At 44.0% G+C, this 23025-nt stretch overlaps 1 protein-coding gene across 1 annotated transcript in view; it reads left to right on the top strand.

Moving 5' to 3' along the window:
• LOC103175539 (zinc transporter ZIP11) overlaps nt 1-23025 on the top strand; it is a 171900-nt gene that overhangs the window by 63489 nt on the left and 85386 nt on the right. The window lies entirely within an intron of this gene.

Below are 23025 nucleotides of genomic sequence, written 5' to 3'. Positions count from 1 at the left end.
CCTCTTAATGATCCCATTCGTGGCGAAAGAGGGAACGGGCCGGGTTGGGGTGGGGGGAGAGGGAAGTGTGGGGGGTCACAGGGCTGTCCAGCCCGGTTTGATACTGTAACTCCCATGGCAGCAAGGCTGGAAAGTTTTGGATATGAAAATAATTGGTGGGGGAGGTCAGAACATTCCTGCGCGATATTAAAAATGTTTCTTTCGGGCTCTTGCATTCGTTATACGTTTGCCTATCTTTTGACCGGTTTCATTGGAAGCCTGCTTGTGTGAAAGGTGTACACTCAGGTACATTGAAGACAATATTTCACTGCATAAATGGCGTATTGATCAGCAACCCAGCGGTGGTATCTGCTGTGCGCTGTATAAATCCGTGGCTGCACTGCTGTCTGCTTTGCAGCCAAACAAATGGACCAAATCACTTCAACTCAAACAGTGGAAATCACCAGTATTAAAATTCAGCCTTACGACTTCTGTTTGAAGAACTGTGATTAAAGGTTGTCGCTGTTCACTTAACAGGCTCGTCAGACCACTATGTACATCAGGTGAAAGCCCGACTCAGGCACACACAGCCCTGTTGTTTGCAAATAGAAATTGTGAACTTTTCTGTTCCTCCGCTATATCCAATCTGTTTCTTCTGGGTTTTCTGTACACGTGGCTGAAACATACTCAGTAATGGGCTGCGGGTAGTGCGGCATAAACTCATGATTGTCATTGGAAGAGTTGTTAATATCGTCGTAAAACGAATTAATAATCCTTGCATTTGATCAAGCGCCTTTCACGTAAGCTTCCGCAAAGAGCTTCACTGGATTCACTGTGAAGTGCTGTGACTGTATTTTTGTGGGCAGGCACGACATCTGTTCAGTACACAGCAGTGTTCCACAAACAGCCACAAAGTCAATGACCAAATGCCTAGAATTTTAGGTTAGAAGAAACCTATTCACCCAGAGGCTTATCAGAGTATGGAATGCTTTGGCACCAGTGGTTACTGAGACTGTAACAACATATAAAAGGGAATCGGATAAACATTTGAAGATGAAGCACACAACATGGTGCAGGAAACGAGCAGGGAATTGGGATTGGAGTGGAGGATCGAGCAGTAGCAGCAACAAGTCCTGAAGCTCAGTGGTTAGAGCACTCGCCTTGCAAGCGAGACACCCGGGTTCAATTCCCGGCAGGTCAGGGCGAAACCTTGGGCAAGTTTCCTTACTCCACACACAGCCTAATAATAATCCCTCCAAAACAATAATAAATTGGTCATTCTCAATCCACGATTGTTTGTGGGACACTGCTGTGTGCAATTGGCTGCCACGTTTCGCCCACAAATATAGGGTCAATTCACTTTACAGCATATTCTGCAAAGCGCTTTGAGACGCCTGGAAGACGTGAAAAGCGCTATATCAAATGCAAGGATTATTATTATTATATAACAACAACTTGCATTTATATAGCGCCCCTCATGCAGGGCAGCGCCCCAGAGCGCTTGGGATAGCACAGGCTTGATTGCCTCCTTTGCTGTCATTTCACAAGATCTTGGGAGAAGTTGGCATGAAGAAGATTCATCAGTCCATTTGATCTTTCGGAATCCTCACCCATCCCTTTAAACATCCAGCTGTTTCTTAAAGGAGTCCCATTGCCCTGGCCTCTACCACCTTCCCTGCTACTGCCGACCGTCTGTAAAGAGAGACCTCATGTGATTGTGTTCTGTCTTTGTTTTAATGTCAAGAAATCGATTTGAAGGCAATTGCCAACCAGACTTTGAAACAAGCCACTCTGACTTTTCAGTCTTCAATGAGAAGCAATGGTCTTCACCGAGAGCTGGAGGAAACCCTGCAGCTTAAAAGGAAATGTTAACATACAAGAGAGTCAATTCAATAACTAAACACGTCTTGTGAATTATTTACTCAGACCTATTAGCAATTCTAAATGGTTTTCATGTTACCAAATTATTTGCAGAAAGTATTAGATCCATGGATCTTAATGAACGGGTGTTTGATTTGAAGGATCAGAATTGTATTGGACTGTTGAATTATTCAGTTAACATTTATAGCTCTTAATCTTTGGCGTGTGTTTTTGTATATGCTGTTTATAAGGTCTGAATCCATTTGAACCTTCAGTTACTAAAAGAAAGCTTCAAATTGAATGGGATTCATTAGGGATGTGTTTCCTTTTGCTACAGTAAAAGGAAATGTGTGTAGGACTCATTATAACCTCTCTGTCAATGCAAACGCTTGTACTTTCCATCTGCAGAGAACACTTTTGAAAGACCTGATTTCTAGGCATGAAGAGTTTTATTTACTTGGGCATTTCGATTAAGGTTTAAGCATACATTATTAAGACTTATTATGGAAGCTTCTCAACAACATAAATGTGTACATTTCATGTAGCGCTTTATCGTATGTAAGATGAGGTGCTTAGAAGTGTAGTGATATTTTTACACGAATCCCAACCCACGGCTCGGGTGCAATCTCCTCATTGTCCAGCAGCTTGGGACGTCCTCCCAATGTGAAAGACGATATATAAATGCAATTTGTTGTTGTTCCTGTTCTCTAACCCCGAACAACAACAACTTGCATTTATTTAGCGCCCTTCACGCGGGGTAGTGCCTGAAGCGCTGGAACTTCTGTGCATAGACTTAACACTTTCAGCAAATTATTTTAGCATTTATTTGCAGCTGTTCTGTAACAGGATTCCTCTTCATTCGAAGATTACATTGAAAGCTCAAATGCTCACGGATAGAAGAATCATTGATTAAGTTGGGAGTTCATATTCCTTTACTCGCGCTGTGTATGACTTCGGGGAAATCAACTCCTTTCAGAATTGAGGAAGTTGATCCAGATGATGTTAGTCAGATTAGCTTCGAGCGGCAAATAACCCAGGAGTCTCCTGAGATTGTATCTGATTGTCTGATGAATAAGCCCAGAGCTTGTTCCTGGAGTCAGCCGATGTGGATTTCAGATTCTCTGCAGTTAGTGTTGGGGTGGCGTGGGTGAACAGATTGAGGGCGAACAGTTGCTAAGGTCCAAATGATTGACGAATCGTACGTTAGATAAATGGTCCCTGGCCACTTGGATCGAATTAGCGCAAGAGCTGAGACCTTGAGATATCAGAGAGGCATCATTTTTAACATGCTTTAAAATGTTCGCCTTCGCTCAGAAGTTATTTCCCCTGAGCTCACATGCGCATTAATATCTGCTGAATATTTTGCATGGAAGAAGCCTCAAAGATTGAACACTTGAGGTGCAGATGGATCAGAGGTAGTTTAGCTCAGTGGTTAGAGAACTCGCCTCGCAAGCAAGAGGACCTGGGTTCGATTCCCCGGTGGGGGAAAATGTTAGGCAAGCTTCCTTACTCCACATGCCTCTGTTTTCCTAGCAGTAAATATGAACCCGGTTGTTAGTTGATTGGTGGATCACTTTTCCAGGGGAAATAATCCCTTCAAAAAAAAAATTTGGTCACTCAATCCACGACTGTTTGTGGGACGCTGCTGCGCACAATTGGCTGCCGCTTTTCCCCCACAAAATATACAGTCAATTCACTTTACAGTATGTTTTGTGAAGCGCTTTGAGATGTCTCGGAGACTGATAAAGCGATATATCAAATGCAAGGATTATTATTATTATCAGTTTTCCACTTTTACCATTTAGTGTAAATTCGCCGATTGGGGCTTGAAACTTGCCCTGAATGATCAAAATGACGATTTCCTCCCTGTGCCATCCGTAAGGGTCTGTAATGTGGGCAGTTCATAACTAGAGTGGGTTTCAGTTATTGCAACCCAGGCTCTAATGACCAGCAGTCCACAGCACAGCATAGAGTGGTACACTAATTGGCAGTACCGCTCTGGGGAACCTGAGGTTGTCTGGTGTAGGAAATGGAAAGGTCAAAGTGTAGTAGAAAGAAGAGCACTGCTGTGGTTCGGATCAAGCCATGTTAGTGGAAGGGGGCAGAGAGAGTTTTGCTCTGCACCTGGCCTGTTAGCCCAAATGCAGTAATAATCATAATCCTTGCCTTTGGTGCAGTAATCATAATGTTGAAACGTCTCGAAGAGCTTTACGAGCAGTTGCTGTCAAATTTTAGCGACTTGTGTGTATGTCACACTCACCACCGAGTGCATCACAACAACTTGAATTCCCATGGCATCCTTCATGTAGGATAGCATCTCGGAGGAGCACTCCACAGTGACAGCACTCCGAGACGCCATCCGGCTTGAAGGACGCTATCTAAATGCAAGTTGTTGGTGGCGGTGCTGTTGACAGACCTCGCCTTGTGGGGGGGGGAAAAAAAAAGTGGGGCTGTAGCTGTGGGAGAGTCTTTATCTCAGAAGCTCTTGGTTTGTTTTGGTGAGTAAAAAAATCAACAATACTAGAAAATCCGAATCAGGTTTTTCTCAAAAAGCCCTTTGAAAATTTGCGGCATGTTGCAAGCAGGAAGCCCCCGAGATTTTCGTGCAACATCTGATTCTCGGAGCACCTCAAATTAAATTTGGTTCCGAGGCAGCGCAGTACAGCTTGCTGGTGGCAATGTCAATCAATAGTGCATTTTCTGTTCCACCAGAAAAAGCCGTTGGATTCACAGCAAAATTGATGGGCTCAGTGAGGAAATGGAAATGTAATACTGGGCTCCCGAAACATTCTATCCTTGCGATGACCTTCACTGACATGTTTCAGCGGTGACTGGAATGCTAAATGGTGGTGGCTCACGTTAGAATAGTCTCCTCCTCTCCATTCATCCCAACCTGGACATTCTCTCTCCCTATGCTCTCTCTCTCTGTCTCTCTCCATCTCTCTCTCGTCTGCCCCTTCTTTATCCCATTTTCTCCACCTTTCTTTCTTTCTTTCTTTCTTTCTTTCTTTCTTTCTTTCTTTCTTTCTTTCTTTCTTTCTTTCTTTCTTTCTTTCTTTCTTTCTTTCTTTCTTTCTTTCTTTTTCTCTCTCTCTCACACTGTCTTCTTTCTCTTTTTCTCTTTCCTCTTTCTTATTCTCTCTATCCTATCTCCTTTCTCTCTATCCTGTCTCCCTCTAGCCTGTCACGTTCAAATAAAAGGAGTATTTTCACTCAACGCAGAAAGCATAATTTGAATGCGGGGCAGAAAGAAGATTTCTTTATCCAAAAGCCCTGAAGGTGAAATATTAGCAAGGTCCACAATTTCAATTGAAATTGAATGTTGTATTCTGTAAATTAAGTTAATGGTTTGAACGTTTCATTTCTGCTCTTTACAGAAAATCGGAAATCAAACCATCACTTGTTGCACCTGTGCCTTATTTGCATAACATTGTGAAATTATGTGGATTATTTGCAGGTCGGGGTTGTTGATGAAGCTCCCTTTGTGCTGCTGTGTTGATACATGAGACCAACAAGGTGGTTGTGGGGATTCTGCAGCATTTAAGATGGAATAACAGCTTGCGAAGGAAACCTTTCCCTCCAAGTTGCCCCTTTGGGTGACAGCCACTGCTCAAGTCGGGCTTGAGACTCGCAGTCCAGGCTGACACTCCAGTGTAGTGCTGGGGGAGTGCTGCAATGTCGGAGATGCTGCCCTTTGGTTGAGATGCCTGTTCAGGTGTTAGCCCTAGTCGAACAGAGAAGGGAGTTTCTCTTGATGTTGTGGCCCAAATAAAAATGGTCATTCACTTTCTGGATCTTTGTTGGACGTTGCAATCGGCTGCCGTGTTCTCCCACAAAATATACAGTCGTTCCACTTTACAGTATGTCCTGTGAAGCGCTTTGAGATGTCTTGTATCATCAAATGGCAAAGAAAATGAAAGGATTATCAGTGTTATGACAAAGACTTCACGGGTGTATGGAAGTAACTTGTTCCGAATAGATAATAATAATAAAATAATAATCCTTGCATTTGATATAGCGCCTCATCAAATTTTCGAGACGTCTCAAAGTGCTTCATAGAATATACTGTAAAGTGAATTGACTGTATATTTTGTGGGCGAAACCAATTGCGCACAGCAGTCATGGATTGAGTGAACAATTTATTGTTGTTATTATCAACCTAGTATGAATTTGAGTAGTTAGACATGAGCCTTATGATCTCTCCTCGGGGCATCTGCCCTTTTTTTTCCTGCCAAATAATATGTTGGGTGTTAATTTCATGGGTCAGTGCGCTGCAGGTGCTCTCCAAGCTGCCTGTATCTGATCCCGTTGGCTTCGTGAGCGGGATTAACAGCCCGAGGAATCATTTGCTGTTGAGCAAGCGGAAAATTTCACGCTCCAGTGTCAATTTCCGGAGACGTTGAGATTTATTTTCCCACCCAAACTGACCTTTCATCTCCAGGCGATTATTATTAATAATAATAATAATTTGCGTTTGCTGTTGCGAGTATTTTTTTCCCCGTACGCATCTGGGCCTGTGCTGCTTCATTTCAATTATCCGGGTCACTTGAATGATCGGTTGTAAAAAACATTTGCCGGTTGTCTGGTCGCTTCCTGTCGCAGATGAATTAGCAGCCATCGTCCGTCCTTGTCACCCTGCTTTCCGCTGCTTTCATGGTAATTGAACAAAGTGAGCCAAGCAGAATGATTCCCAAGAGTTTCATCCCGGGACTTAGATTTCCTCAATTTGCTTAGCGTTTCAGGCTATCCAGAATTTGGCGAATTCTTAAACTCAGCCATGACTTTGGTCTCAGCCTGCTTCAGTTGGTAGTTTTGAGCCACAAGGTTGTGGGTTCGAGCTGCACTTTGGGGACTTTAATGGCGTCCTTTGGATGAGACTTTAAACCCAGGTCCCATCTCGCGAAAGATCTCCCGGCACTATTCAAAAAGAGAAGGGAATTCCTCCTGGTGTCTGGGCTCCAACTTCCTGTAAATTCTGTGAAGCACTTTGAGACATCCACCCAACGTGAAAGGCACTATGAAATGCAAGGATAATTAACCATAGCCTAGACCAGTGGTGGCCAAGGTGTGGCTTAGGCCAGAAGTATCCCACAGGGTTGTCAAGAAGCCCCCTGAATATTTGCACAAGTCTAGGTGTGTTCGTATTCGATTGCTCGTGTGATTTTCAGTTTTTTTCTTGATTGATTTGTGGCATAAATCAAGAAATATTCAATCAAGAACATTTATTTTGTTGGCCGACCATAAAGGTTAGTCACCAGTGGTCTAGGCTCACTCTCCAGTTAAGCATTGAGTGTGTGTGTGTGTGTATGTATGCATGTATATGTGTGTGTGTTGAGTGTGCATTGCACACCAATGCCGTCCATATTGGGTGCAGTGCAGTTTTCACCTGATAATTATTGCATTGAATCTGCCAGGAAACCATGCCACCTCAGCGTGACAAGGGATGATTTGATCCTACACCTGGACTGAATTTTAATACGGTGAAACAATTGGTGATTGATTATGCAGTACATCTTACGTAAACTCTGCACCGTCTGACACACAAATCCAGCAGGTCTTCAATGGGCTCCATGTTCCTCCTGCAGATTGTTAGTGAGATGGTTTTATTTCCTTATCCGAATGGATTATGCCTGGTCGTAGGCAAATAAAAGATCTCTCAATTGATATACCAATGGCAGTGGGGACAAGAACAGAACCAAAGAGACCCAAAAAGGGGCAAGTTTTCAAGGGCCATATCCACAAGTGTCTGTGGGGGAGTCGGGGAAGAAATCAAAGTCACTGTTTCGACCCTGATGTTCTCTTCTGTTTAGCAACAGGAGATCACGAGTGTTAAAAAGAAAAGACTTTCCATCCGAGTCTGAAGAATTAAAATGCGGATGTGCTGTGTTGTGTGTGAGGGGATCAACGCCACCTTTGAAAATGTTTCATTTAAATTCAGTCAGCGCCTCTGCCAATGTGGGCAGCTTCGTAATTAGATGGATTTTTTGGAAGCTCTCAAACTGAATATAAATTGCTTCATCATAGCTCATCTACTTATGATGGTCTGTACTAAAAACAAGTCAATAAAAATCGAGATGGGGGCAATAATGGGGTTACAGTTGCAGGGAAAACGGGGCTTGGTGAATGAGTGTCGTTGGCTCACACGCTGAATTTTTTTCCGTGTCTGAACCATTTTGACTGGAATTATTTTACATTAAGTTAATTTGCTTTCCCTCTTTCCCTCTTTCGTGTGTCTTTACAGTCGGCTCTGACTGAGAGCATAGTTTGAGATCTTCACTGCTGCTGCTCTTCAGCAGAGAGAGAACTGGAAGAGAATTTGCTTTTTCTCAATGCCCTTATCAAGTCAAAATGTCTCGCAAGTGGATAGTGACTCTTTTTTTCTGGACGAACGCAGTGGCCTCTATTTCACACAGCTGGGTCCCACGCAAACAGCCACCAGGCGCTGTACGACTGGAAATATAGCAGTCCCTACCCTGGCTAAACCAGCTTCTGTTGTGCTATCATTGCGTCAAGTAAATCACCAAATTAACCCAACAGTGAATCAAAGGAAACCTAGTCACCTTCAGGGCGTACTTTGATGGAGAGAAATATTCACTGGAGGGACTATGTTTTAGCCCGTTTACGTGGCATTTTAGAGCGTTAGAATTTTTTTTCAAACACCGCTTTAATTTTCAAATCATATTTCTGTACATTTCTTTTAAGAACTGCAGGAAACTGACTTCAAAGGCAAGACTGCATTCAACAGTTTGCCGAATCCTGGGTGCTCGGAAAAGCTGTGTAGATGAAGCGAACCTGGACCCAGGTGTAATTTTCTCTCCAGGTGGATTTGCGGATTCCGTCAAATTGTGGAGTCCTGTAGCTCAGTGATTGGAGCACTCGCTTTGCAAGCGAGAGACCTGGGCTTAATTCCCGGCAGGGTGAAACCTTGGCCAAGTTTCTTTCATCCACACGCCTAATAATAATCCCTCAAAAAAAAACAATAATAAATTGGTCATTTCAATCCACGACTGTTTGTGGGACACTGCTGTGCGCAATTGGCTGCCGCATTTTGCCCACAAATATACAGTCAATTCACTTTACAGTCTATTTTGTGAAGCGCTTTGAGACGTCTAGAAGACGTGAAAAGCGCTATATCAAATGCAAGGATTATTATATCATTGTAACCGTCCTTTTTTGGAAACCCGCTTAATATTTTGAAGCCGTGAGCAGCCTTGCGGTCAGGTTACATTTTCTCACTTAAAATGTTTCGCTTTGCCACCCGAGGGAACTGGATTTCAACTGGTTTCTTTTTTTAAGAGTGAATCGAAAGATAAGGACAGGACATGTGCTGCTGTTGTCAGCGGAGAACGGCGGACTGTTCACACACACACACACACATACACAGAACCCCGAGATAAGAAGTTCTATGTTGCTAGGTGGTCACCTTCCAGCCAAAGCAAACTTTCGTGTGTTGCTTGTACAAAGCACTTCCTCGTAAAATCATTAGGCAGTTCCTTCACTATTCCTGAAATGATTTAATATTTGAATGAATATAAAAGCCATTGTAAACCTGCAAGAAGTTTATGGCTGTATCTGGGCTCAGACCTTATCCTGTGATGAATGAATGTGACATTGATTGAACCTCAGGTCATTCAGATTACTCTTTTTATTTGTTCAAGCCCAATGCCAGTTGGCTGGAGCCACGGCTGGATATCTAAATAATGAATTTGTGGCAAAGCTGGCAGTGTTTGTAGCATGTGGAACAGGAGGATAATCGAACCAATTGTGCTCAGAGACCAGCCCTGACATGCTTCTTAACTGATTGCTTATTGAAGTGGTTTATCTGATTCACCAAATATTAGTTGTGCTTCTCCCCCCCAAGTTCCCCGTATAGATCCAACTGTTTATCAGTGCTTTACACATTTATAAGAAACCATTTGTGTATTTAATTGGAACAGTAAATACCCTCGCATTTGACACAGCAGAGAGGACGTCTCAAAGTGTTTCACAAGCGTTTCTGCAATGCGCAGCGTAACTGTGCCTTTTTAGGCCAGCCCGGCCGCCAATTTGTGCGCTGGCAGGAGTTGGCGAGATGTGACTTTGACTTTAAATGGGTCCCTACGAAAAAAAAATACCAGCAAAGTAATCTCCGCCTCAGGGCTGTGCCAGGGCAATTGGGAGAATTGTGTCGACCGTTCTACTCTATGACTATCCAGTTTAACTGGAGGAGCGAGCTGATCCAGTCCCACATTGGCAAAGCAAGAAGCTTTTTCCAACTCGCCAGATGTGAAATTGTCCATCAGGTTGAATGGGATTTGCAGGTATCAGGAAGAAAATTTACAGAGGAGCAGCTTACACCCAAGTGGAGCCCATTTGTGCAGGCTAATGACTTGGAATATGAGCAAAAGTGATGCCAAGTCCTGAAATATACCCTTCTCTGCGTATGGGGAGTTGAATGCACTCTGGGGCTCTAACATGGGAGGTGTTATTGTGGTCCTGGAGATATTGTTGCCATGAGCTGAGTAATTGATGCTTGATGTGCAAGTAGCCCGTCTGGTTTGGCATTTTCAATCCCTGCCGTCTTGCCTCTTGTCACCATAGATATGCCAGGCTCCTCCGAATAAATAAAAGGTACATTGAGAGAATGATCTGAAGCAAATGATCCAGTGAGTGGAATTCAGGGTGTGGGTTTTATGTTGTGAAACCTTGTTCTGCCTCGACTGCTCTGAACGACCTATTTATAGAGGTGGCCTTTATGTAACCAAGACTTTTAGTATCCGTTTATCTAAATTCATGACTTCAAATTGAACCATGTTTTCTCCTGGTGCGCTGAGCTGATTGATTCAGTAACAAAAGGCCAGAATAAATGAGCACAATAACTTGTAGATAACTGGAAGTAGCTTGGCGGACCAATTGTGCGGACTGCTGACGAATGAAAGGAGTGAAGTGAAATGCAGAGCTGCTTCTTTGCATAGGTAGCGCAGGAGGAAAAGGGCGTTACTATGTAATGCTCTCTGATCCGTGCCCTGGTGAGTTGTAGATGTCAGCGGTAAAGCGAGCAAATTTACATTCCGACTCGCTCGATGATGGGGGAACAGAGCTGCCAAATAATTTGCAAATCATTTAGCGCTGGTCTGAACGCAACCCAGAAAACGCTTCAGAAGTCAAAGAGTCCAAGTTTGACGTCAAAGTTAGATCCACGCTTTGAACCAACCCAACATTTTGATACCATTTTTAGCAAAGCTGCCGGTTCAACAGTTGAACAGTTGAACAGATGTTCGGCAGGATAGATATACAACAGGAGGACAACGAGTGTGGTTACTGGTATTCAAAGGCTGTCATAATTTCAGCCTCCAGGAGTGTGCGCATTCTATTTGCGATACCCTTCTATGGCGAGTTTGGTATGGTCTCTTGACAGATAGCTAGATGGCATTCTATAAGGTTACTATTCCATTGGGATAGGAGAGGGATTCTGATCTGTTTTTTTGTAAAAAAAAAAGGGCTTCTCTTGCTAGACAATTGGACGTGAGGCGAGTGCAGACTGAGCACTCTGTTCTGCCTTTCAAACAAGCCGAGTAAGTGTAGACCGAGGGAGGAAGCAACGAGGGCAAATCGGAGTCGAAATTATTTAGAAAAGTTTTGTCTACACATTATAAATTCAAAATACACTCTGTGTACTCAGATACTGGCATCTGAAACATTTTGTAATGTTTTTCATGGTAATTCCATAGATCAAACTGCAATCGCTTTCTCATTGCAACACGGCATAAATCTCTCCAATGGCTCAACAAATACCGCTTCCAGCCCATAATTGGATTGCTGAGACATGAGCAATCTGCATTGAAAACAACTGATAAGGACAACATAAGCACGAACTGTTTCAACATGTAAGCCACTTAGCATTCTAGAAATTGACCTTCAAGATCCGATGTTAGTCTGTAAGTGCCTCCAATCCTGTCTTCCATTCTGAGCATTGGAAACAACTGCAGGTTTAAATCCATTCAGCCCAGTACAATCATTGAGTTTTGAAAAGAAACAAATGCGCTAATCTTTCTGAGTACTTGCTGAATAGAGAACACAACGTAAGAGTGATGACTTCAGTGCCAGGGCTTTAAATAATTGAAAGCCAATAGTTACACTCAAACAGCTGAGGGCACAGATACCCATCCATTGCCTTCTCAGCTGGATGTGCACTCTGACATCTTTCCAGCTCTTCTCCTCCTGTAGATTTAAATGGTCGGGGAAAAAAGTGGTAGGATAGTTCACAAAGTGTTCAATTTGATGAAAAATCCGAAGAAAAAAGGTGGCTTTAGACAACACCTACCGAGAGCTGAAGACTTGTAATTGCCTTGATAATGTGATATAGAACATTTGATTTGGTCAGCTGGGCGTCTGATGCATGTGGAAACTCTCAAGAGTATCTGAACCAATCTGAGAATAACATGCACCCTACCTACACATGGAGATTCCAGAGATGAATTATTGAAATGGAATGTGCACTCCCTCCCTTGAGGGAAGCATCCTGCTTACCTAATTCTTCGATAACAACGTGATCTGGGAGATTGCAAATTGTGTGTTGGATGGAGGAGAGTCTTCTACAGGATGTACCGGTGTAACAAACACTAAGAGACAACTTCACTGTGAAGCGGATCGCCAGCTCGAGTGACGTACACCCTATTGTCGATAGCAGACCTCGTTTGGACACTCGGAATTTCTTATTAAGGAATTGTGTTAACAAATACCTCAAATCAGGACCACCCCCCCCCCCCCCCACCCCTGTATATATTGTGGAAACTGAAAGTGTCTTTGAAGGGTTAATAGGCCCTGACTTTGTTCTGGCTTAAGTGACTCCAGTGATTCAAGATTTTACATGTTAAATTCTTCTGTGTGTGTGGAGAGGGAAGTTATTAGAAGAAGTTGTTCATAGGCCCTTCTGACAAAATGTTATGACATTTTGGTAGGGCACTGCAACCTAATTGCTTAACATCAATTTGATGGTATACGTGACCTAGCATTCGAGGCCATCTTTGGGAGCATTCTGTAACGAGATTTTAATGTGGTTCATCCAGGAATATATGGTAGATACTGTATATCAGCCAGTGTTGCAGCAGAGATCTGGTGTGTCCTGTTGTTTTTTGAAATGAAGAAAAAAAAACATTTCCCCCCTCCCCATGTTTTTTTGTTTTATTTGAGAAGACCGGACTGCCTGGGGTTGAAAGAGCTCCTTAGTCTTTTTCATGAGTTCAGATCCTAAAATGATCATAAAGTCACGACTTGTAAAAGCAGCTCTCTGTGGTTAATGGGGAGAATTTCACAAAGCACTAATTCTGTGCAGTTGATGTGTAGCCTTACATTTCTACAGTAAGGGGTTTCCAATAACACGAGTCACTGTATGGATGAGATTGCCTCGTTAAATTTCCCTTTTCCTTGGCTGTTTAAATATGATTCCTTGCCTCCATTATAGAATCATAGAATTTTACAGCACAGAAGAAGGCCGTTGGACATATAGTGCCTGCGCTGGTTCTCTGAAAGGGCTGTCCATTTAGACTCAGGCTGATTTACTTTGCGGTCCTGAAATTCTGTGCAGCGTTGATGTTTTTCATGGCACGACCCATGTTAATTGCAAAAACTAAGCATTCGCAGCTGAAGGATGCGATAAGCAAATTCTGAATGTGGCGTGCAAAGCAAGGGACAAAGCGAAGAGAACTCTTGAGATCTAAGTGATTACAGCTTCAAAGTCTGGTCTCCACTCATAGTGCTACTGTACTCCGTTGCTGTCTTTAGGAACATTGATTCGTGTCAACCTGGCCCAGTCGGCAGCACTGTCAACAACAAGAGCAACATGCGCTCACACGCAGGGTGGCCTGAAGTGACCTTGGAGCTTGAGTTTGGCTCAATTTGTAACCCGATTGCCTCCGGAACAAATTGTTGCGGGTTCAAGCCCAACACTGGAAACTTGAGCTCACAGTCCAGGCTGAGGCTCCAGTGCGGTCCACAATTGGGGAGGCACTCCACTGTCCTCTTATCTTTTGGCCGAGACTTCAAACCGAGATCTGGCCCGCCTTCCTGATTGAGATGAAACTATGCCGTCCAAGCTCGCAGGTAATTTACAACTTCCTTTGCGATATGAACGTGGTCAAATAGGATTACAGCTGTTCAGAACCAGCAGATCTCATTGATGGGCTGGGGTTTTCTTTGCAACAATGGCTGAATCTCCAGACCACTTGATATCTCAGCTGGACACGATGTGTACTGGTGTGTATTATGGAGTTTTGGCCATGGGTTGCAGACGTCTGAAGGAAGAATAATATCAGTGCAATCAATGTGTGGATTGCTAGGGTGGCTTTAACTCCAAAGTAAAAGACAAGGTCTGGCTCCAAGGGATTTTATCTTCCTGACTTGGAGCTGGTTCAGGAATTATCTTTTTGGCTGCTGGACTTGCTGAAGATTTAAATTGGAAACAAACTGGACCCAAGGGTTCTGTCTGGCCCTCTCCAGGACATGGGTGAATTGTTCTTCGATACTTTCTGTGAACGTACGGCTAAATCTGACTGATTTGTGGTGTGATACTGCGAACGACCCTTACGTTTGAGAGAAGGATTTTGCATTTTGTTTCAACACTCGCTGAGTGCTTTATCGACCTAAAATTGTGAAGGGTTGAGAGGACACACCGTCAGGATTCGAGCCCACAACCTTCACGGTCCCAAGTCCAGCACTCAAGTCAACTGAGCTACCCCCGGGTCAGCCGTGGTAACATCTTCGGTACTTAATGACCATCTGCTGAAAGTCACTGGTTTTATGAAAATAGTCTGAATCTGAATCCCTGCTCTGAATTTCCGGATGGCTCCGCATCCGAGCAAAGCACATTTATTATAATAACAAATATAACGATGATAATTTCACCAGACTGCTTGCGGATTCTTAGAGCAGTCAACCGAACGGGAGAGAATTCTGTCGGAACCCGTCGGCGGATCGCCTCATTACAGCTAATTCCGATTGATCCTCGCCAAGTGACTGCTCGTGTTTCACCGCCCCACGTTGCTGACGGACTGTGCGATCGCAGTCGCTTGCCGTCCAGGCTCCTGAATTGCTACAACAGGTAGGTTAAGGAGACCCAGTAGGAACAATGACACGGCTGCCAATTTCTCAGTCTGGCTTCCTTCCCACATGATGAGTGGCAAGATGAAACTGGCATTAAGTAAGTCGATTCACAGTGTCTGACAGTACCGGAGTAAATGGGAACTCGTAGCACATTCTGACTGGGATAAAAAAGCTTTGGAATTCCACCAGAGAGAAATAAACATTTTTTTTCTGTAAAACAATTTGTTCCTTCACCCAGCAAACAATACTTCTCTCTGTTTGAACTCACTGTTCCTGAACCACTAAATTAGCACCACTGTGATTAACTACGGTCAAGATTCATGCAATGTGACCACACTGTGTGTATTCGCACACGCCATTGAACCGGATTGACAGGCCAGCACACCAAGGGAATCGTTGAGAGCAATGAGCTGGCTTAATGGGATAGATCTAATATAGGGCTCCTCTACGTTGTACCCATTTTAATATTAATAATGATAATAATTGTGTACTTCACTTTCCCTAACACACCTCCTCTCCCACCACTGCACACACACACATCTCACGCAACCCATACACCTTCTCCTTTCTTTACACACTCACACTTACCCCAGTCACCCAAACACACCTATTAACAATACTATTATTGTTATTAGGTTTGGGCGCAATTGGCTGCCACGTTTCATCTACAAAAATAAGCAGTCAATTCACTTTACAGTATATTCTGTGAAGCCCTTTGAGACGCCTCGAAGACGTGATAAGGCTTTGTATCAAATGCAAGGATTTTTATTATTACTAACAATATGTGTGGTTATTCAGAAATTGTGATGTGCCTTCCCACATGATGGATGGCAAAATGAAACTGCCGTTAAGTAAGTCGATATACAGTGTCTGACAGTACCTGAGTAAATGAGTGGTGTTTAAGTATTCTAAGATTAGTGACAGGTCATTGTACAGATGCCAGAGTTATTCATCACTGTCAAATGTGCTGTATGCAAAGCACTAATGCTCAGCTTCTTTGAATTCAGAATCCCCTCCACACACAGACTCTTCCCCTTCCCCCCCCAAAAAAAAACCCTAAACTTGCCTCCTCCTGTTGCGCTTGTTACAAAGAGCCCTTGCCAAACCAGATGTAAAAGTTTTAAATGAAATCGCAAATAATTGTCATTGTGCAATGCTGCACAGAAATACCATGAATAATTTCTCTTGTTCCCTGGTTAGCCTCCACAGCACAGTGTTCCATCTCCTGAGGACATGTTTAGTTTCACAAGGCCTGGGTTCAATCAGCTCTAGTTGCATGCTTTGCAAGTGAGGATGTTAAGGGGTACGGGGAAAGCGTGGGAAAATGGGATTGAAAGATGTGCCACGATGTAATAAACAGACTTGATGGGCTGAATGGCCTCCTCCTGTTCCTTGTAATGACAGTTGTGCAATTAGTTCAGAGTAAAAGATCTTATTTATTTAGAGAAACATCTCCCGTTTCCCTTTCTCCCTCCTCCCCCCGCCCCCCCGCACATACCCATACTCTCCATTACCAGCGTCATGTCAAGGTCGCCCTTCAGCCCCTCCTGTCAGCCCGGGGGAATAAAAACTCTGGTAGTCAGTGCTGGAGGAGGATTTGATTCTAGTGACTTAGGAACAAGCGATTTGCAAAAGTGACTGTTCAAATAACAGTTATGTAAAAAGAGTGTAATTGTGAGTGAATGTGATGGATTGTATCTTGAGGAGCTTCACTGAAGATGGTGGGTATCGATATCACCAGTAAACCTGAAATCGTTGCCTCTGCGTTTGAAATTCCCCACAACTTCTGACGAGCAGAGAAAGGCAGGGAATACCACGGGGTTTCAGATCCAGACGCTGTTGCTTGCTGTTGGGGGAACGTGTTGATGTAAGAGGAGAGGTGAAGTGACCGACATCAGGAATGTGTCAGACGTGGGAGTAAGTGATAACCGTGTAGCCTGGTGCTTGTCCAGCCGTGACCGCCTTATGATGCAGGGGCTTTGGTTCCAACAATAGAAAGCTGCGTTTGTATAGACATCAGGAGGACGTCCCAAGGTGCTGGTTCCTTTTTGATGCCCAGACAAGCTAGGTGACAGACAACCACCTGTTGTCCTACTGTCAATAATTAGAAGAAATGTGGAGTCTTTCTTCAGCTTTATCCTGTCTTACATTTCTTTCCCTCTCGTCAACATTCACACCCAAACTCAAATTAATTGGCCTCTCATCTCATCGTTATTAAACCGAGTATCCCGTCTACCTGGGATTCTAAAGGATCCCGAGTGTGCTACTCAAAAGAGGGTGGTGAGGTTTCTCCCAGCAGCCTGGCCAACAATTCTTCCATTCTCCGACAAAATTGGTCATTCACTGTATGGCTTTTTTTGGGACGTCACTGTGCCCAGATTGGCCTGCTTGTTTGCCCACAAATACATAGCCACGTACACTTTACAGTTAAATCCTGGTAAGTGCTTTGAGACATCTTGATGACTTGATAAGGTCCATCAAATTCCATCAAATGCAAGAGCTATTATTTATTGTTGTGGGACGCAGCTGGTCCAGATTAGTGTTTTCCCTGCAAATCAATGATATTTTGTATGCCACTTGAGGACATTTATGAAGTAACAGGCAGCTACTTTAAGTCACATTACTCTAAATGCAAGTTATTATTTATTATTGTAGAATGGCATTCTCAATACCTTGAGCCCTGGCAGCTTCAACTGCTTTGAGGAAGCAAAGCTTGTGTATGTATCCAGGCCGACTGCGACTTTTCGATGCAAAAGAGTGCAAAAGTCTCCTGATTAAGCTGAGCTGACATTTGAGTGACCATCTTAAGCCCTGTGCATTGGAGTGTAAAACTGATATAATGAGAATGTTTAATCTGTAAATTTATGCCCCGGGGGGGTGGGGCGGGGGGGAATCAAATGCATCTGTTGCCTTTCACTTTTGAGTAGCTCGGTTATTTCAGACGTACTGCACTGTACGACACTGGTTCCCATGATGGCTGTTGCTATTTCCAAACATAAATGTCGGTTCCAGAATAGTTCTGGTCCTGTTGCATAGTCTTCCAAAAATCTGCCTACGTATTTGTGTTATTTAAAGAAAAGTTACCCTCTCCCCCACCCCCCCCTCCCCACCCACACAATCGGCCTTACTCTTGTGCTTTTAACATCTCTGGTCGAGAAGAATGCAAAGTCTCAAGCTTGACCTTACTTAAGAAGGTGTTAAGTCGCCTCCCTTGCTTCCTTCAAAGCCCGTCTCAAGACTTTCCTCTTTGATTGTGTTTTTGCCCCCCACACTCCCACACATGCACCCCCCCCCCCCCCACCTCCCCTCCCTTCTTCTTGATTCCAACCCCCAGCTCGGTTGCAAACCCTCACCTGTCCAGCACCTTGGGACATCCTTCCGACGTGAAAGGCGCTGTGTGATTTCGTGGTGGTGGTTATTTAATATTAAGTAAGATTAGCCTTGAGATGGCAAGGCTGTGCCTGATTGTAGTATTTAATCAGCCTGAGCCATCTCTTAAAGTAATGTGCTAATCTCGCAAGAGCAACTGCAATGTAATGCACTAATGAACCACATTGCACTGTGATGTGGTACAAACCAGGTTATTTAATGAGCATGTCTGGTGGCAGCGAAACTCTTTACAAGTATTTTGTTCCGCAAAGGTTTCCCCAAAACTATTTTGAAGTGTAAAACTTGAGTTTCAGCAATATATATTTTTAAGTTCACTAATAAGGGCCAGACTGCATTGGCCATCCGTCGCTATGGTTACGCGAGTTGACTCTTTGAATCTTTGAAACCTTGGCTGTGTCTGCAGAGAGAAAGATCGAGAGATTGTGCACTGATCTCGTACAATGTCTGCCCTTCAATAAAACAAGCAGAGTAAACTGCATTGAAGTGTCAACAACAATGAGGTGAACATAGCAATTGAAGCACGTCCTTTAACAAGATCAGCTTAGGCTCGTGTGGTGTTTTTGAGTAGGAATAACATCTCGATGGGCTTCACGGAGATGATGCAGATCGCCAAGTAGCATGGGGGGGGGGAGTGGGAGTTTGAGGATGTTGCCCAAAGATCAAAAAGAGAGCGGTAGGTGCAAGGCGAAGAGATTTCAAGAGAATGTCCGATATAGCTTGAAGCAGAGAGGCTGTTTGCTAACGGCCGTGAGTGCTTTGTGCCAGGCTTTAGAATGGGATTGGTTCCCCCACTTTCTGGAATAAGAAGAGGCATTTGCTGGCGTGGGTCCGATTCCCAGAGGCTGTTATCTGAGAAAACTGTTCCCCCTCACGCCAACCGATCGGGTTCCTCGCACTCGTACTGTGCAAAGCTCTTTCACATCCAGTGCTTGTGGAGTTCTGCTACGATATAAAACGACGAGTTCAACACAGGGCCGGCTGTTGTATCTCACTCCGATTTGTATTGCTCGGCTCCATTGCGCACCACTTGCTTATTGCTTGTTTTTAATGTCTCCCGATATCCATCTGCCTGGTTAATAAAACCTCCGTAAATCACTTCTAACGCATCTCTCTCTCTTTCTCTCTCTCTCTCGCCTCGCAATTGCTGGTAACAACTTAGTATCCCAAAGAAAAAAAACTTAGGCATTCTTCACTTTTGCTCCCTTATCAAGATGCTGCGTAAATATTGCGAACAGCACAGAATCTGCGGTCGGTCCCTGGAGAGCTCAGCTGGGTCACAGCAGCCCAATTAAAATGATGACCATTAACAGTTGTTGTTTATTTTCTGTAATTCAGCCTTAATTTGTTGCCTTAATTTGCAGCGTGATCTTCTTTTCCAAGTCCTTTTCGCCACAAAGCCTCCCCAACCCCCCCCCACCCCGGGATAAAATTCGAAGACGCTAATTTACTAACACTAACACTCTTTCCTCCCCACTCAACAAAAACAAATCCTCAGCAGTTGCACTCAATGTGCTGCCTTTTACTGAACCCGACGTTGCTTGGAATTTATTCAATTCATTTCTTTGTGATGGAGTCCAGTGTTTTTTTTCTCCACCATAAAACACGCCTGGAATTTCACATTTTTTAATATGCTTCAGTGTAACCCAGGTCCACTTAGACGAATAATAATAATAATAAATTATCCTTGCATTTGATATAGAGCCTTATCACGTCCTCGAGACGTCTCAAAGCGCTTCACAGAATATACTGTAATGTGAATTATATTTTGTGGGCAAAACCCAGGTTCACATATGCTGGAATTGGGGTGTTTAATTAGCAGGAAAAATGTCTGACTTCCAGTTCACCCAGTCAGAACTGACTTCCCTTCCGCATGCATGAAATTACCTCGTTGGGGACCCGATGACCTAGAAGTCGGCCATTATCTACCCACAAGGTGCCTGCCTGCCTGCATTTTGAAGCCAGGTTTTTGTACACACACATACAGTGAAATTCACAAGGTCTAACTGGCAATCATGCCCCTATTATAAGGCTGGTTGGATTTAAGCCTTCCCCCGTGTTGTAATAGAATTCTACTCTATTGGCTTAACTCCTTAACTGCAGAGTGAACATACAAGTCTGTTGCATAAATAAAAAAAAATTCTGAGATTGAATGGATTGAAATAAGTCGAGCACAATCATTTTACTGAGTGTATTCCTTCGGGGGGAAAATCTATCATATTATGTGCCAACTAGCAGCTGCAATTAAGACATTAATAGATTCATTGAGAGTTCAGAACATCTGTAAGTAATTGCAGAAAATTTTGGAAAGAAAACGCCAGACATAAATCAATCTTACACATCCGTCTGTTACCCATGGCAACATGAAACAATGCGTTGCAGTGTACGTGGGGGCATTTTGAATAGAAGTAGCTGCACAAAATGTACAGTCAATCCACTTCGCAATATATGCTGTGAAGCGCTTTGAGATGTTTTGAAGACGTGATAAGTTGCTATATCAAATGCAAGGATTATAGCAACAACAACTTGCATTTATATAGCGCCCTTCATGTGGGGTAGCATCCTGGAGTGCTTCACAGTGGCGGAGTCTTGACAACTAAAGAATTACAGAAGTAATAAAAATTAGGAGAAGATACCGGGGCAACTGATGGAGTTGAACCAGCTAAAACCGTGCAGCTTGCCAACGCAAGCGCTGCCTGGCAGGCTTCGTCCAGCTCGGACCACCCTCGCTGTTTAGCAGGAGCTCTAAGTGCGATGTGGAGTCCTGTAGCTCAGTGGTTAGAGCACTCGCTTTGCAAGCGAGAGACCTGAGTTCAATTCCAGCCAGAGGGCGAAACCTTGGGCAAGTTTCCTTACTCCACACAGAGCCTAATAATAATCCCTCCAAAAAGCAAAAACAATAATAAATTGGTCATTTTCAATCTACGACTGTTTGTGGGACATTGCTGTGCACAATTGGCTGCCGCGTTTCGCCCACAAATATACAGTCAATTCACTTTACAGTTATTCTGTGAAGCGCTTTGGGATGTCCTCCCGACGTGAAAAGCACTATATCAAATGCAAGGATTATTATTATTATGAACACAAGGCTCTGGACTTGTGCCATGTGGTGGCTCCATTCACTGATGTGCGATTCGGACAGTTCGACCGGGAATGGACACCAATCCAACAGCAACCAAAGCCATTCCCAAGACGGGACACACGGCTGATCCACCTTTCTGTTGCTGGGAAAAAGATTTTAACCTTTATATTTTATTATAAATGCGCTTGTGTCTCAGTGGGTTACAACTTCTCTTTTTGCTCATTACAAGAGAACTTTCAATCACCAAAGAGAGCTGACAGGCAATTCACTGGGGGGCAGAGGAAGAGGGAGGGGGAAGAAGGNAAAAAAAACCTTTGGCATCAACAGGGCGGAAATGAGATGACAAATCCGGTTATTGTTGTGCTCTGTAAATAGGTTATTAACGTGTTCTGGAGCTTTTCATTACGGGATGATTAATGGTGGAGATTGCAGGTCAACAGGCTAAATAGTCCTGCTGGAAAACCTTCCTCTTCGACTGTGTTTACGACCACCTCCCCCATCCCCCCCACCCGCCCCCCCCTCCCCACCTGGCTCAGAGCCAGGCTCCGCTACTGTCGAGATGCTACTCTGCGCAAAGGGCGCTATGTTCGTGCAAGCCGTTGTTGTTGTTTTAAATCATGCGCCATGCTAAAGCTGAAATGTAAGCTTGCAGGGCCATAACACACGGGATGGAATACTGCAAATGAATCACCTCCGTTTCAATTGCAAAATCCTGGCTCACTCACAAGTGAATTTTAATGAACTTCCAGTCTTCAAAGTAAATCTCAAGTGGCCTCGGCACCTCACACTCAAGCTCCCGTATGCCAGGGTGTGATTTTACTTTGAGATTTTACTTTGAAGTCCCAACCTGTGGTAATGCAGATCTTGTTATTAAGTAGAACAGGAGGTGGTGGACCAAGGTTCATGCTCAGTGTCTCTCGTCGCATTGTGTTGGCTGGTTACCGCGCTCAGTGAGGAGTGTGACTGGAAGAGTTGATGGGAGTGCAGAAGATCTTTCACACACGAGCACGAGGTGTAACTGTAAGACAGCCACGAACTGGTCTGAAAGGGAGTTTTATGGCAGAACTTCTATTACGCACAGGATGGTGAGCATGTGGAACTCACTGATGGAAGATTTTGCCCTTTTAAGGAGATGCTCGGAGCAGCCCGCCATTTTTTAAATAAAAAAAACGCTCGTTCTCCATGAATCTGCTCAGGGCTCCAGAGGCAATTCGTGACCGAGACACCCGTCCCAATCTCTGTTGTTTCTGAGCAATGTGGGGACGCTGCTGTGCACAATTAGCTGCTGCGTTTCGCCCACAAAATATACAGTCAATTCACTTTATGCTATATTCTGTGAAGTGCTTTGAAACGCCTCGAAGACGTGATAAGGCGCTGTATCAAATGCAAGGACTATTATTATCTCGTCAGTTTGTGTGTGTCTCGCCTTCAGTGGGGGCTTCAAATTCAGATCGGTCACAGTGTCACGGGCAGCAAGAAAGAGGAGGAACGTTGATTGTGGATTGCTTTCTAGAGTTCTGTGAGGAGGGGCAGGAGTGAGGGGGGTGCACAGTGGACGTGCAGGCTCTGAAACTGATAGACCCTGGGCTCACAATGAGCCAAAGGCTGTAATAAATCTGTACGTCTGAGCTTCAGGG

The sequence above is a fragment of the Callorhinchus milii genome, unplaced genomic scaffold (assembly GCF_018977255.1).
Source record: "Callorhinchus milii isolate IMCB2004 unplaced genomic scaffold, IMCB_Cmil_1.0 Scaffold20, whole genome shotgun sequence".
Taxonomy (NCBI): Eukaryota; Metazoa; Chordata; class Chondrichthyes; order Chimaeriformes; family Callorhinchidae; genus Callorhinchus; species Callorhinchus milii.
Note: the sequence above shows the minus strand (reverse complement) of the source record. Positions and strands in the feature narration are given on the sequence as shown.